Source organism: Lissotriton helveticus, chromosome 5_1 (genome assembly GCF_964261635.1).
Source record: "Lissotriton helveticus chromosome 5_1, aLisHel1.1, whole genome shotgun sequence".
Taxonomy (NCBI): Eukaryota; Metazoa; Chordata; class Amphibia; order Caudata; family Salamandridae; genus Lissotriton; species Lissotriton helveticus.
Genome location: NC_136065.1, coordinates 1,684,742,584 through 1,684,758,700, shown reverse-complemented (window position 1 = coordinate 1,684,758,700; position 16,117 = coordinate 1,684,742,584). Strand labels below are relative to the sequence as shown.

The following is a 16,117-nucleotide window of genomic DNA, read 5'->3' as shown; positions in this document are numbered from 1 at the left end:
CTAACTCTTTTGAGGCCAGTTACCCCTCCCCAGGAGAAATGAACAATTGCCATACTATGGGTGGTAGTGACATTGCATGCATTGGTCACTAGGTAACTGTCACCAAGTATTATCTGTTCAGGGTCCACAAAGCTTGGTGTCACCATTGTGATACTAGCACATGTGTCCCTGTAGGCCTGAGCCACTTTTTTATTAATCAAAGGAGTCTGTCTGTACTTGTCCAAGTTACTGGGGCTCACAGTAGAGGACATAGCCTTGTCCACATCACAGACAAGAACAGGTCGAGTTGGTATTCTGACTAGGCCAGCATCCTTCTCAGTTCCCAGTGTTAACCCTACTACACCCTTCTGTTGAGAACCACCACTATTAGCTGTACTAGGGGGAACAGTTGCCTTAGGGGCAATGGTGGATGGAGATGTCTCCTTCTTGGTGCATTCACTGGTCCAGTGAGTATTTACCTTACATACTTTGCACCATGGTTTCTTAGGACATTCTTTCTTTTTTGCAGGTTGGGAACCCCCACCATTAGAAGCTTTTGGGGACCTTTTGCTTTCTCCCCACCCTTTTGGTCTTGCTTCTTCTGATCACCACCTTGTTTCTGTACCTTCTGCTTCACCCTGGTTCTGACCCATGTGTCTGCCTTCTTACACAATTCTTGGGGAGAGGTCAGCTCAGAGTCAACCAGGTGCTGATGCAATAACTGGTTCTGACAGTTGTTAATAATTTGTTCTTTCATGATCAAATTATACAATCCTGTATAGACATTAACCTTACTGCCCAGTAATCAGCCTTCCAGAGCCTTGGTAGCACAATCTACAAAGTCAGTCCAGTCCTGAGTCTGTGTCTTCTGGGTATCCCTGAACAACAGCCTGTACTGCTCAGTGGTTAAGCCAAACCCATCTATCAGAGCACTCTTCAGGACATTGTAGTTGTCAGCATCCTGTTCACTAACTGTCAGGAGGTTATCTCTGCCTTTGTCTGCAAAGGAGAGCCACAAGATTGCTGCCCACTGCTCCTTGGGGACCTTCTGCACTTTGCAGGCCCTTTCCAAAGCAGTTATCCATTTGTGGATGTCATCCCCAACCTGATAGGGAGAGACAATCGTGTTCAGGTTTCTATGGTCATGAGACCTTTCCCTATCTCTAGGTACTGTGCTGCCACCAGTGGGCTCTAACCCACACAACTTTTTCTCTCTTTCAAGAGCCAGGGTCTATTTTGCAAGGCAATCTCTTGCCTTTTGCTCCTAAGCTTGACTTCCTTCATTCTAGCTTTGTGCTCTCTCCTCTGAGGGGAAGTCATCCTCCTCACAGCAGAGGCACTGGACCCTACTGAGGAATCAGAATGCTCAGAACCAATGGAGTGGGATCTGTGCCTTCTATTTCCTGTGTTAGGCCTACTTGGGTGAGTGGAGCGGGGCCTCTCCGCCTCCAGATAGCCCCAGGCGAGCTTCATCAGCTGCATCCTGGTCATCATCCTCATCAGAGACCAATGGATCATCTCCAGTGGTATTTTCCTCTGCTGAAAGATGGCCCCCCTCTCCACTACCATGGTTTCCTGGGTCTGATGCATTTTCTACATCATGAGCCACTAAGATATCTACCAGGTGGTTAACGGTTGGACTATGTCCTTGTCTCAACCTTTTGACTCCACACAGGCTTCTCAACTCATGAAAAGTGAATGAGTCATACTTAGAATGTACCTTCTGGGTTTCTTCTTGGAAAGGTCCACTAGGGCCTGCTTCCAATGACATTTTCTAGTGAGGTGTGGTGTGTGCACCTACCTACACTAAATGGTTTCCTACTAGAACCTCTCTAGGAGTTGTAGGCAGGGTGTGCTAGGCCCTTACCACCTACAACTGCTAAGTTCAGTAGAACTTATGTATTATAAGAACTTGATTTATATGTACCTACAAGTACCTTAATGTGATCTTTCAAATGATATCTCAAGATTATGTGGTAAAACAACAGCAAGGTCTTATCCCATCCGCTGCACACCAATGTGAGAAGTTAGCCTGGCATATGATGTCCACTATTCTAGTGGGCACCTTGCACCAGTCTAATCAACCCTTCTTGATGGTGGTTGTAAAGTCAACCTTATAGACAAGCTATCCTAGAGGTAGCATGGACCAGCAGTCTTAGGCTAAGACTTCAGAGAGCATGTGAAGCAAGCTGTTTTACCAAATATAATCCCTTGAATACCAAATGAAAGGACACCACACAAGGTATATATCAAATATATATGTATTTATATCTAACACAACCCCTCTGCACTCTTTATGAGGTCAGAGGTCAAAGTACATCACAAGTTACTCAATTAGCATACGATAAGTTGCACAAATACAGTTATGCCCTAGGAGCCTCACAAACCATATACTGAAGAAGTGGTATAAGAACCACGTGAGAGTTATACAGCAGGCCTAGGGCCTGTAGAATTGCTGGGGCTACACTAAACAACCAAAGGTTAGGAAGTAGGAGACCCACGGGAGACGCGTGCAGTGTCTAAACACAGTCGCGAGTTACGCTTGACTTATAATGGGAAACGAAGAAGTTACAAAGTTACTGTTTAAGGACACTTCTGGATGGACTAGGATGAAACCCTATTAAATTAGGACACTTCGAGAGTCAAGACCCACGGGAGCACCGGAGTATTTGTGTTATCTCACCCAGGGAAGCCGGGTGCATAGGTGCCTTTTGGTATTGGGTTTCGTTGTCGTTTTCTATGGAGATCTGCAAAGAAGTGCTGCAGGCAACCAGAGGAAAAGTGTCTGGGTGGATCCAAGGGTGGATCGGTGATGTGAAGAACCTGAAAGCAGAGGGGACAGATTCTGGGTCACTAGCCAGTGACTAGGAAGGAACCAGTAAGGAACCAGACGATGTCGCGTGCTTGAAGGGGAAGAAGGTGAGTTTGTCTTTTCAGCCACGAGATCCAGGCGGCATCGACGATGACCAGGAGCTGGATATGAATTGTCCCACAATAGATCTAGTTGACTGTGGAGTCGGTATCCGGATTGGACCCAACAAGCTTTGGCAACTGCAACCCATGCAGGATGACAAGATTGGCTCTGTCGCAGACCAGCAAGGTCTGTGGCGCTTCTCCTTTGAAGGGAAACTGGAACAAGCCTGGAGCAACCAGGAAAGCAGTTTAGTTAAAAAAGAAAGTCTTCAGGGGGCTCACTAGCCAACAGGCAAGGAACCGAGAAGACGCATTGAGCTGAAATGCAAGAGCAGGCCTGACGCGGCAATCGTGGAGTGTGGAGGGCTGAGCTTCGGTGCAAATAGCTCTCGGGTCTGAGGCTTCTGGTACCCCAATGCACAACTGCAAGGGTACCTCGGTAGTCGACAGTTAGCAAAATTCAGGATGTCCAGGGTGTCCGGTCCCACGTCTCTCGCGTCTGCCACGGGTCTCAGCTTTGCTGTGGATGTGGGTTGGAGTTGGAGAAGTCTTAGAGTCCAGTTCCTGTGTCGCTGAGTCTTTGGGTTCCGGCGGGAGCATCAACAAAGCAGACCAGCAAGTTACTGGTGGTGCCTGTTTGCACAGGGTGGTCACTCCTTGACCACAAGGGAGATGTCTTCCATCTTCTAGTCAGGATTGAATGTCGAAGGTCCAAGAGTTCTGTATCAAAGTTTCTTTCCAGGATAATCTAAAGTCCTGGGGACACAGCTCCTATACTTATACTAAGCTAAGGGGCTGGATTATCTGCCTAGGTCCCTCCTATGGGTGGACCTGAGAAGGGGGTGGTTACACCCCTTTCCCTTTATCCAGTTTTGCGACAGAGCTGGGGCTGGAGTGCCCCAGCAACTGGTTTGAACCGGGCTATGCATGGAGCACCTTGTGTGCCCCAGGCAATGTCTAGATGCATTCACTGAATGCAGCCCTCCCTGCCCCAATACACATAACCCCTGTCTGGGGAGGTGCTTGCACCTCCCTGGACAGGAAACCTATTGTCCAGGCCGCCCTTGCCGGAGTTTCCCCCAGCACCAGGTGGTCAGACTCGTGTCTGTGGCAGCAGCATCCATTTTGTGATGCTGAGGCTCTGTTTAACTTTAACCGGGTAAAGCAGTAACATACATGTCTTTTCCCTCTAGAAGGGAGGAATGCTACCCCCGCCACGAGAATTGGCGGGGGTAGTATTCCATGGTGTTTGACACCTTACACGACATGTTTTGATAAAGTCAAACAGTTAGCATTAACCGCGAGGATTATAATGCACTTAAGTGTATATGGTATGGCTATATCATAGAACAGCTATAAGGAGATGGTTCCGAAAGCTGCAGAGGGGCTCAGCTCATGCTAGGGCACCCTCTCACATAAAACCAAGGACTCTGTCTCCAGAATTGTCGAGGCCTACCATAGGAGTGACTTATAGGTGCATATGTGTCTATATATAAGGTAGATATAGGTATACTAAATCTAAGTAAGGAGTGATTACACCACCTTACCCAAGCTGGGTGATCAGCCTGTGGTGTCAGTTTGGAGGGCCAGTCGGGGGTGGCATAATACATGCTGCAGCCTCTGGTAGGCCTTGGATGCACCTATGCCCTGGATACCTCTCAATCAATCAATCAATCAAAATTGTAAAGCGCGCTACTCACCCGTAAGGGTCTCAAGGCGCTGGGAGGGGCGGGGGGGGAGTCGCTACTGCTCGAACAGCCAGGTCTTGAGTTGTTTCCTGAAGGAGTGATGGTCCTGGGTCAGCCGTAGGTGGGTGGGGAGGGAGTTCCAAGTCTTGGCCGCCAGGTAGGAAAAGGATCTTCCTCCGGCGGTGGCTTTGCGAATACATGGGATGGTGGCGAGGGCGAGGCTGGCGGATCGGAGCTGGCGGGTGGGTGTGTAGAATGTGAGGCGGTTGTTGAGGTATTTGGGGCCCATGTCGTGGAGAGCCTTGTGTGCGTGGGTGAGGAGTCTTAACCTGATCCTCTTGCTGACGGGAGCCAGTGCAGGTCTTTCAGATCAGCGGAGATGTGGCTGTGACGGGGGATGTCCAAGATGAGTCGTGCCGAGGCGTTCTGTATGCGTTGGAGTCTTTCCTGGAGTTTGGCTGTGGTTCCAGTGTAGAGGGTGTTTCCGTAGTCCAGGCGGCTGGTGATGAGGGCCTAGGTGACCGTTTTTCTGGTTTCGGTGGGGATTCACCGGAAGATCTTCCGGAGCATGCGCAGGGTGTTGAAACAGGATGACGAGACGGCGTTGACTTGCTTGGTCATTGTAAGGGAGGAGTCCAGGATGAAGCCCAGGTTGCGTGCATGGTCCGTTGGCTTGGGTGCGGTGCCCAGGGCAGGGGGCCACCAGGAGTTGTCCCAGGCTGAGCGAGGATCCTTGCGGGACGCCGCAGATGACTTCGGTGGCCGCGGATCGGAACGGTGGGAGGCAGACTCTCTGGGTTCTTCCGGCGAGGAACGAGATGATCCACTCCAAGGCGGTTCCTTGGACTCCAGTGTCGCTGAGGCGCTGTATCAGGGTGCAGTGGCATATAGTGTCGAAGGCTTCTGAGAGGTCCAGGAGGATGAGGGCAGCTGTTTCCCCGTTGTCGAGCAGGGACCTGATGTTGTCGGTTGCTGCGATGAGGGCGGTCTCGGTGCTGTGGTTTGCTCGGAAACCGGACTGCGAGGGGTCGAGGGAACCATTTGTTTCGAGGAAGGCGGAGAGTTGCTTGTTGACCGTCTTCTCGATGACTTTGGCCGGAAAAGGGAGGAGCGAGATGGGGTGGAAGTTCTTGAGGTCCGCGGTGGATTTCTTCAAGAGGGCGCTGAGTTTGGCATGTTTCCAGCTCTCCGGGAAGGTGGCGGATGCGAAAGAGCTGTTGATGATGTCCCGGAGTTGGGGTACGATGATGGAGTCGGCTTTGTTAATGATGTGGTGTGGGCATGGGTCGGTTGGAGAGCCGGAGTGGATGGTGTTCATCGTGCGGGTGGTGTCTTCGGTGCTGACCGAGGTCCAGGTGCAGAGGGTGGTGGTTGGGTGTGCTGGTTCGGCGGTTGGGTGCGTGGTGTGTGCGCCGAAGCTGTTGTGTATGTCGGCGATCTTGCGATGAAAGAACGAGGCGAGTGAGTCGCAGAGGTCTTGTGAGGGTGTGATGTCGTTGTTGCAGGCGCTGGGGTTGGTGAGCTCTTTAACGATGCTGAAGAGTTCCTTGCTGTTGTGGGTGTTGTTGTCCAGTCGTTCTTTGAATGTTGTCCTTTTGGTGGTGCGGATCAGCTGGAGGTGTTTGCGGATTTTGTTTTTGAGGGCTGTCATGTTTTCTGTTGTTTGGCCGTGACGCCAGACTTTCTTGAGGGTGCTGCAGGTTTTCTTGGAGTTTTTGAGGTCGTTGGTGAACCACGAGGCTTTCTTGCTGCCGGGTCTGCTGGGTGGGTTCTTGAGTGGTGGGGGGGTTGTCGGCGCAGTTGGTGAGCCACTGTGTGAGGTTGCGGGCTGCTTCGTTGGGGTCCGTCGTGTTGGTGGGAGGGTTCTTGGTGAGGAAGGTGGTGAGCTGGTCGGCGGTGATCTTGCTCCAGCTTCTGCGGGGAACCTGTTGCGGGTGGTGGTGGGTCGTGGTTTTCCTGAAGTTGAAGTGGACGCAGCTGTCATCTGTCCAGTGTAGTCCAGTCGAGTGGCTGAAGGAGATGTGCTTGCTGGAGGAGAAGATGGGGTCAAGCGTGTGGCCGGCGTAGTGGGTGGGGGTGTTCACCAGTTGCTTGAGTCCGAGGTTGGCGAGGTTATCCAGCAGGGTGGTGGTGTTGCTGTCGTTGTTGTTCTCCAGGTGGAAGTTGAGGTGCCCTAGTAGGATGTAGTCTGGGGAGGTTAGGGCGTCCGGGCTGACGAAGTCTGCGATGGCTTCGCTGAATTGTGTGCGTGGTCCCGGGGGTCTGTTGATGAGAGTGCCTCTGAGGGTAGTCCTGGGGTCAGTGTGTATCTGGAAGTGAAGGTGCTCGGTGGTGGTGAGGGTGTCGTCGGAGTTGGTCGTGATTTGGATGGTGTTTCTGTGGATGATGGCGACCCCTCCTCCGGTTTGGTTAACGCGGTCTCTCCGGGAGATCTTGTAGCCATCCGGGATGGCTATGGCGATGTTGGGGGCTGAAGAGGCATTCATCCAGGTTTCTGTGAGGAAGGCGACGTCTGGTGCTGTTGTGTCCAGGAGGTTCCAGAGTTCGACGGCGTGCCTGTGGATGGAGCGGGTGTTGAGCAGGCTGCACTTGAGGTGATCGTTGCTGGTGCTAGACTTGGCGGGTGCGGTGCAGGTTTGGAGTTAGGGGAATTTGCAGTCTTGGCAGGTGAAGGGTCCGTGGGTGCGTTTCGGGGTGGCTCTGTAGCAGGCGGGGTTCAGGCTGGCGTTGAGTGCGTGGAGGGTGGCGGCATCGTAAGTCCGTCGGGTAGGCTGGCAACGTCGAGGGCCAGGGGTCCTGGCGCTGGGAGCGGTCCAGGCGTGGACGGGCGTAGGTGGGCTTGCCTTTGGTACACTATACAGGGGCTCACAGAGGTGACCCAATACCCAGTCTGGTATGTACCTAAAGTACATGGTATCAATTTAGAGAGAGAGAACAGCTGGGCTGTGGGTCTGATTAGCAGGCCCACAGCCACATTAAAGTCGAAAAACCAGAGAATCACAGCAAAAAGTGGGGGTGACCATAGGAAGCAGACCCTACTCTCCTACATATAAGTCATAAATCCATCATGAGGTAGGAGGTTGTGGTACAGTAGAACTACTCTTTGGGGGATAAGTGAGTCCCTCTTGCCAGCAACCAAGACTTTGCTGGTGTAAACGCAAACCCTCTGTTCAGTAGCAGGGCTGTCTGCGGCGTGTCCGCAGAAGGTGCTTAAAACTCAACTCAGAGAAGACATAAGTCCTCGTCCTCGGAACCACCCCTTCAGCATGTAACAACACCTGGTGGCCCACCGCCCTCAGCAGCCCCCCGACCCTCGGCAGCCCCCTGACCCTCACAGACCACGCCAAGAACTTCGGCATCGTACTCAACTCCTCCCTCACCATGAATCGACAGGTCAACGCCATCACCTTAAGCTGCTTCAACACCCTCCGCATCCTCCGCATGACCTTCAAATGCATCCCCGACCCCTGAACCAATAAGAACGTAAGCTAAGGAAAACTCAGGAAGTCCAAACTTCGGATAATGAATCAATTATGAAGAGTTACCTGAAATAAAGAGGTATAAGTACTCAATTTTTGGGATTGACAGGTAAAAAGAGGAGACAAGCTATAAAATTCTATTTGTCAAAATGTTATTGTAATAAACCATTTAAAGACACTATGTTGTGAAAAATATAGCATTTACCTAAACAGAATAAAAGTTAACCACTCATGGGAAGGAACGGGTGGGATAATGTTAGCCTCTGTGTCTTTAATGAAATCCAGATTCTCTTGTCATGGTAATAGGAGCAACGCAATGTCAATACAAGACCGAAGGCTACCATTATGCATGTTGGTAGCTTTGTAAGACTATCAAAAAAGAATTCCTTTCTGTGTAGTTATTTCAATTGGTGACCATGAGGCCTACCCATATCAATCCATAATTTTTAATTTACAACTATGAAACTTGAAAAATGTTATTGCTCCACACTAGGATGATTTGTTTGTTATCTCAAAATTTATTTTCATAAAAATACTCTTGTGTTTAATAAAAATATATTCAAAAGTGCATTCAATAATACTTGGGTGCTCTGGTACAATATTATACACACTATCTAACAATTCCGTATTACGGTGTCTATCTCAGAGTCACCCATTAGTAATATAAAATCATATAGTTTCAAAATCACAACTTAAATAGAAGAGTAAATACATATCATATACATTAAAAAAAGTCCCCTTGTCGACGCGTTTCGGTGCGTTGGTTACAATTGTTGCACCTTCCTCAGGACGGACAGAATTAAAAACCAATATACTTCTTCTTTCTAAAAAACAGAATGCATGCAATTAGTACAGAGTTCCTATTGAGAGTTATCACTAGTAGTGGGCATTTTTCTTTCCTTATTACAGGAATTTTACATAAACTGTCCTTACTTGTATTGGTAGGATTGACGTCCTTCTATAAATTATCCGGACGATTTAGTCATTACTAGTGAACTTTGTAGTAAGAGCCACTCCAATTGCGGGCCAGGGAAGTATGGAGTTCTAAAATCACAACAGTATCGAATTAATAGCCAAACTTATATTTGTGTATGTCTATTTTATTTGCGTCTTATAGACTACACTTACTGTTAAGATTCAGGTGTGACACGTGATCAATTGTGTCTTCTTTCATGCAGCAGCGTCTTTAAATGTGCGCTACCAATATTCTATCAATTGCCGTGCCTGTGGGATACATATAGATGGTACCATGTGATCTAGACAATGTTATCCTAGATCTGAAGTCTATTTATAACAGGGCCTGTTCATACATACCAGTAAGATTTATGCCTATTGATTTATCTCAGGCTGACCACTTCCTCTCCTTTGCTGATGGTCTTGGTGCCTATATAAAATGAACATGACATGTGGGTTCAATTTAATCGAAGTACATATGACTATAGCTAAGAATCTGCTCAACTCTTGCTCCTCCTATTGTGGGGGGGTTTGTACATACCGATTAGGGTGTACACTGTAGCTTCGTGGCCTGAGTTTGACAACGCTCTCCTCTTTTCTTCCAGCGCTGTAGGCACAAAGACGAGAATATCGAGCATGGGGTTATTGCCATAATCTCTTGGCCTTTACCAATAAAAATTCTTACTCGATATTTTAAAGTTTAATCAATTACATTCATAATGTTTTGGGGCATCAATTAAAATTGGTTATCCATTAAAATTGGTTTGCTTAGTAAGACTACATCAGACATATGTTCAATCGGTTTACATTATGTTGTGCAAAGGTGTTTGCATTAGACCAGTCAGCTGCCTTGAGAATGTCATCCAACTTACCTCCATTACAGAAGGATTTACTGGCCATAGCACCTCTGAGGGAGTGTGCTTGGAATCTCTTTAAATCAATGCCCAATAATTTAATTGCTGATTTAACCCATCTGGCTGTAGAAGCAGAAGTTATGGCTTCAAAATGTTTGACAAAGGATATAAGTAATTGACTTACACTGTGAGCACGCAAGTCTTTCATTCCACTTTCGTATTCTTTCATGCAATCTACAACACAGAGTTTCTTGCATAAGTCAAAACAAGGATAAAAAATGGAATCCGACATAGTTTTAGTTCTTCTAATTATCTCAGATTTAACACCAAACATATTGTAAGATCTGAAAGAAACGCGTTAGTTATAGATTCCTTACCTTAGAATTACCCCCAGGCGTCAGACTGGATCCAGAAAGTTTTTTCGTCAGCAGTACATCTGCGCATCAGAAGGTAGCGTCTGTCGGCTCCACGTTCGTCGTTGGTGTCGTGTCGCCGGGTTGGTGACTTCAAGGGCTTTGCTGTCTGAAATCCGTTGGCAAGATATTAGGCACAACAAGGTTGCGAGTTTAATGGAAAGACTTTTCCTATCAAGCTGTCTGTTATCCGGCCAATTAGTGAAACTATCTATAATTGCTTTAACGTCCCACAGTGTCTGATACTTAGGTTTAGGGGGTCTCCTTAGTCTGATACTTTTTAAAAGTCTACAAACTATGACGCTCTTACCTGCCATTTTCCAATTGAGTAGAGTGTGACCTGCAGAGATAGCTGATCTATAACAATTAAGCGTTCTATAAGTGAAACCCATTTCAAACTGTTCTACAAGGAAGTTCACTATGTGTACGATAGGAGCCTCCATGGAATCCAAGTTCCTCTCCAGGCACCAACTTACCCATTTTCGCCAGATGTTGTTATACCTATAGTGCGTACCAGGGGCCCATAGCTCTCCGAGGAGAGTAGCAGCTGTTGACAAAAGTCCAAACACTTCATTGGATTTTCTGACACTTTACAGGCAATAAGGTTCAAACTCCCTGACTGTACTAGGGAGTGATCTCTTCCATCTACGCCTGTTGGGAGCTCCCTCTTGGCTGGAATTATAAAGGGAATTTTGCAAGCTAATCCCAGCATCTTGGGGAACCATGCCTGAGATGGCCAAAATGGAGTTATTAGTACTAGAGAGTATTGTGCCTATCTCACTTTCTGTAGGACTCTCTGAATCATGGCAGAGGGAGGAAAGGCTTGGATTTCTTTCCAGCACTGGAGAAAAGCATTTACTGCAAGAGCACCCAGTTCTGGCTTCCAGCTGAAGTAGTTCTCTAACTGGAAGGTTAGTCTGCTCGTGAACAGGTCTACTTCTAAGGGGCCCCACAATAGATTGAGGGCTCTGAAGACGTTCTGGTTGACGGCTGCAAACGAAGACGGCCATCCCCGTGGGACAGGCAAAGGCCAGACCTGGAAGTCAGAAGGAGCTGAAGAATGAGGGACCTGCCACTCTTCTGACGAACACCTCTGCCTCAGGAAGGGTGGGGAGCCGCCATTCGACGCCGGTGAAAAAGACACCACCCAGCGACCAGTCTCCGGGGAGGACGACACCACTATACAGTCTGCCTCTGGAGAAGAAGGAGCGTCGGAAGACGAAGCCACGCTACGACCCCTGCGCGGAGCTGTAGAGTCCACTGCCTGAGGCAGGATGTCAGCACCATCCGGCATCACCAGACAAGGTTCCTCCAAGTCACCCCGCACCGGAGACCGGAGTGGAGCAGAAGCCAAACCGGCTCCGCGCCGGAACGACGCCGACCCGACCCCCGCCGTGGCAGCCCCCTGTGTGGCGGATTGAGATGGGCTTGGGGAGTGACACGAAGCCCACCCCCAGCTGCGGCCCAGAATGTGGCAGAGATCGCCCGGCAACCCATGTGGCGGTGCCAGGGATGGTTCAACCTCCGACGAGGGACGAGAGGGGCCCTTAGAGGGACAAGGGGTCTTCACCCGGCCTCGACCCTGAGCAGGATGAGGAGGGTCCACCGACCCCTGTGGCTCCGCACAGTCCAGCTGCTGCAGGCGCTGTAGCGGCGTCACCTCGGCCTTTGACAGAACCACTTTGTCAAAGGACCGAAAGGGGCTCCGGGATGCGACCCGAGCCCCGGTGACCTACCGCGACACCACATGGACTCCCGCGGGAGTGTGCGACTCGGCAGAGATGCTGTGGCCTGAAGGTGGTGCCCCAGAGGAGTCGCACCCCAACAGAACCACATCCTCCAAGCCTGGATCCGAACCCGTTGGCGCCGCGGCCGGAACCGCCGGCGGCGCCGCTGAGGGCTCTGCGCAAGGCGAGGGATCCGCTGGCGCCCCAGGAGGGGAAGGAGGAGGAGACACCAGTGAGGCCTGCAAAGCCGCCGCGCATGTCTCCATTTGGACTCTCTTCCAATAACAAATCCCTCAGGAGGTGGATGCCCACCATCTTGATGTGTCTGTAAATTAGGAATTTGTTTAGTTCCCTGAGGTTTATAATGGGTCTCCACCCTTTGTCCTTATTGTGGACGAGAAAGAGAGTGCTTACAAACCTCTTCAATTCCGATGGTAACTCTATGATTGCCCCTTTCTGGAGCATGGAGGTTATTTCCTCTTCGACTATTTTTTGTTGTTCCTTGGTCAGAGGGATGTCTCTTGGATTGTGAAGTTTTTGTAGGTGTTTCTATGAAGTCTATCTTGAAACCATTGACAGTTTGCTATACTGATGGATAGTGAGTGATTTTTTTTCCAATTCTGACAAAGAATCTGAGTCTGCCTTCCACCTTTTGAAGGAAAGGAGGAGGTGGATGGGGTAAGGTACTCACTCTGAAAGTTGTTGTTGTTTGGTAGTCCACGAGATCTGAATCCTCTGTTACGTAAACCTCTCCCTCTCTGTGGGTAGAATTGGGGAGGGTTGAATGATTGGAAGCCTCTTCCAAAGCCTCTGAATCTTGAGTAGGGCCTTGGGTTGAAGCGGCCAGAAGAAAGGCCCCTTCTTCCGGCCCATCCAAAAAGGTTTGGGTTGAAGGCCCGTTTCATATTGAGCTGAGCTTTGTCGAGGGCTGTGAATGTTGAAACATATTTGCCAAGCATTTTAATCATGTCTTCACCGAAGAGTAAACTTTTAGGGTTTTGTGAAGGTTCCTTATCTGCCATATCGCTCAGCTTAGGATTTTTTTTGTAAGAACTACCCTTCTCCTTTCAGCATTGAGGTTGGTGTTAACATTTCCCAGAAGGATCATTGCTCTATGGCTCCAACTTGTAATAAGCAATGTATCGAGCACAGTCCCATTTTTATGGCATTGTTCGGCTGTGTCTATAATTCTAGCCAGAGGGCCTAGGACATCGAGAAGGTGGTCTTGATAGGCCTTAAAAGATTTCTCCATCCCCTTCCTGGGGTTTCTCCCAAGTTTGAAGAGAAACGTAATTAGTTCAGGGTCAAGGTTGGGTGTCTGACAGACGTTTTCTTGAACAGCTCTGAGAATGTTATCTGTATCTTTCTCAAGAAGATTCCTGAGCCATTGTGTTATGCATTTGGCCACATGATCTTGTGGCCACCTTTCCAAACTTCTCGGATGCTTAATATTATAGGGTGAGAATATTTCTTCACCCAGAGGGTTGATTGTGTTGTCTTTGGAAGAAAACAGGAGTTCATCTTCGGTAGGTTGCTGTTAAATTTGTGATCATCTTCGTCTATGTCGAGGACATATTCGTCAAAGGTGTTATTTGCCTCGGCGTCCTCCATATCATTATCATTAATATTGTAGTGAGCACTTTGATTATTTGTGCTGCTATGGACACCCATATGCGTTGTGCCGCCTTGGACACCAGTATAATTTTTACCGCTAGGGACACCTGAGTGTTACAACAAACAAATGATGGACGGAATGCTGACAATGCAAACATTCTTCTCCAGTCAAAAAATCAGGATTAAATCCATTGTTTTTTTGCCCACTAAGCCACCCCAGTTTGGACCCAGACCTATGCAAATCAATCTTGACCAAGTGCCCTATGGGAACAGTCCAGACCGAACTGCCAGGCCAGGTCCTCCCTGGACCGGAAACAAACATCCTGGGACCGGTTTCAGGGTATGTCACCTGTCTTCAGCCGGGCTAGCTTGACTCCAGTGGCACAGTGAGCAAGGGACCCACGTTTAGGCCTACCCATCCCACTAATGGTGAAAAGCGTTACAACAAACAAATGTTGGACAAAATGCTGACAATGCAAACATTCTTCCCCTGTCAAAAGATCTGGGTTAAGTCCATTGTTCTTTTGCTCACTACGACACCCCAGTTTGGACCTAGGCATATGCAAATCATCTTGAGCCTGTGCTCCATGGGAACAGTCGAGAACGAACCGCCAGGCCAGGTCCTCCCTGGACCAGAAACAAGCATCCTGGGACAGGTTTCAGGGAAAGTCAGGTTTCAGGGAAAGTTCAGCCAGGCTAGCTAGAATCCAGTGGCACAGTGAGCAAGGGACCCAAGTCTGGGCATACCCATCCCATTAAGGGCGAAAAGTGTTTCAACAAACAAATGATGGACAAAATGCTGACAATGCAAACATTTTCCCACAGTCAAAAGATCTGGGTTAAATCCATCGTTCTTTTGCCCATCACGCCGCCCCAGTTTGGACCCAGCCATATGCAAATCAGTCTTGACCCGGTGGCCCATGGGAACAGTCCAGACCGAACTGCCAGGCCAGGTCCTCCCTGGACCAGAAACAAGCATCCTGGGACCTGTTTCAGGGTATGTCACCCTTCTTCAGCCACGCTAGCTTGAATTCAGTGGCACAGTGAGCAAGGGACCCACGTCTGGGCATACCTATCCCACTTAGGGCGAAAAGTGTTTCAACAAACAAATGATGGACAGAATGCTGACAATGCAAACATTCTCCCCTATTCAAAAGATCAGGGTTAAATCTATTGTTCTTTTGCCCACTATGCCACCCCAGTTTGGACCCAGCCATATGCAAATCAGTCTTGACCCTGTCCCCCATGGGAACAGTCCAGACTTAACTGCCAGGCCAGGTCCTCCCCGGACCGGAAACAAGCATCCTGGGACTGGTTTCAGGGTATTTCATCCTTTTTCAGCCAGGCTAGCTTGAATCCAGTGGCACATTGAGCAAGGGACCCCCGTCTGGGCATAACCATTCCACTTAGAGCGAAAAGCATCACAACAAACAAATGATGGACAGAATGCTGACTAGGCAAACATTCTCCCCCAGTCAAAAGATCTGGGTTTAATCCATCATTCTTTTGCCCACTACGCTACCCTAGGGACACCTGAGGCATTGGACCTCCTTTAACAGTTGAGGTGCCCAGACCTCCCACATTATTTGAGGTCCTAGGCCCTCCCATTGTGCTCAGGGAGTTTAGGTATTCAATAATGTTGATTTTCTTTAGCCTTTTGCCCCTATTTGCAGAGATGTTGTCATTGATTTGTGGAGTAAGGCTTTCTGTAATGTCATCCTCCTCTGTAGGGAGGGATCTTTTGAATGACATAACTTGGTTTAGAGTCTCTAACATACAAGATCTCACTTCCCTGTGAATAATTTTCTTGAAAGCCTCATTATTCATGTTAGGGGTAGTGGCTAACACATCATCCGAATCGATCTCTGACATTTGAAATAAAATATGATGAAGCAAGAATGGCTCGAATGCGGATATTAGCAAATCAGGTAAATAAATAATTATTTTAATTCATTTTGCTTATTTCAAATTTAATTTAAATTATTTGTTGAATAGAATGCCAACCAGATCTTAAATAAAATAATTAAATCTAATGAGGGCAATTAAGGTTCTAATATAAAATGTGTTTTACCACCTTTAAAAATACTTTGTTCATAAGAATTGTTATCTTCGATTATTAGTATTGGTATTATTGCTATTAGAAAGTTGTTATTTTCTTCAATAAAAAGTATATGTACTCATGTGTATGAAAAGGCACCAGCAGTTGACCGGGAAGGTAGAGCAACTGTCACTTTCTGCCCGTGAGACCCGATCAGCTGCTGCTGGTTGCCAGGGAACGGAGGGAACACAGGCTTTGTTGCTCGTATCGGAAATACTTATGAAGGAAAGCACCTTAGCAATGGGACGATGCGACGTCCGTGCTGCCAGGGTACTTTCCTTTAATGGCTTCCTTTACTCCGAGATCGGAGAAGGAGCCAAATCCTACGCTCATAGCTGCCAAGGTTTCAGATTGCTATGTGTGACATTGTCATAATTTCAGAGTAATTATGAGTGACA

At 48.4% G+C, this 16,117-nt stretch overlaps 1 long non-coding RNA gene across 3 annotated transcripts; it reads right to left on the bottom strand.

The window, feature by feature from the left end:
* Nucleotides 1–8,570: 8,570 nt before the first annotated feature.
* LOC144753778 (uncharacterized) lies at nt 8,571–15,860 on the bottom strand. Of its 3 annotated transcripts, none has more exons than XR_013594525.1 (7): nt 15,799–15,860; nt 10,245–10,389; nt 9,555–9,620; nt 9,374–9,443; nt 9,188–9,283; nt 8,993–9,103; nt 8,571–8,883 (listed from the first exon to the last, which is right to left on the bottom strand). It is a non-coding gene; the product is annotated as an uncharacterized LOC144753778 (long non-coding RNA). The 3 variants fall into 3 exon arrangements; XR_013594526.1 differs by lacking the exon at nt 15,799–15,860 and adding an exon at nt 10,052–10,101 and having other exon boundaries at nt 10,245–14,604; XR_013594524.1 differs by lacking the exon at nt 15,799–15,860 and having other exon boundaries at nt 10,245–14,604.
* Between the last annotated feature and the right edge of the window lie 257 nt (nt 15,861–16,117).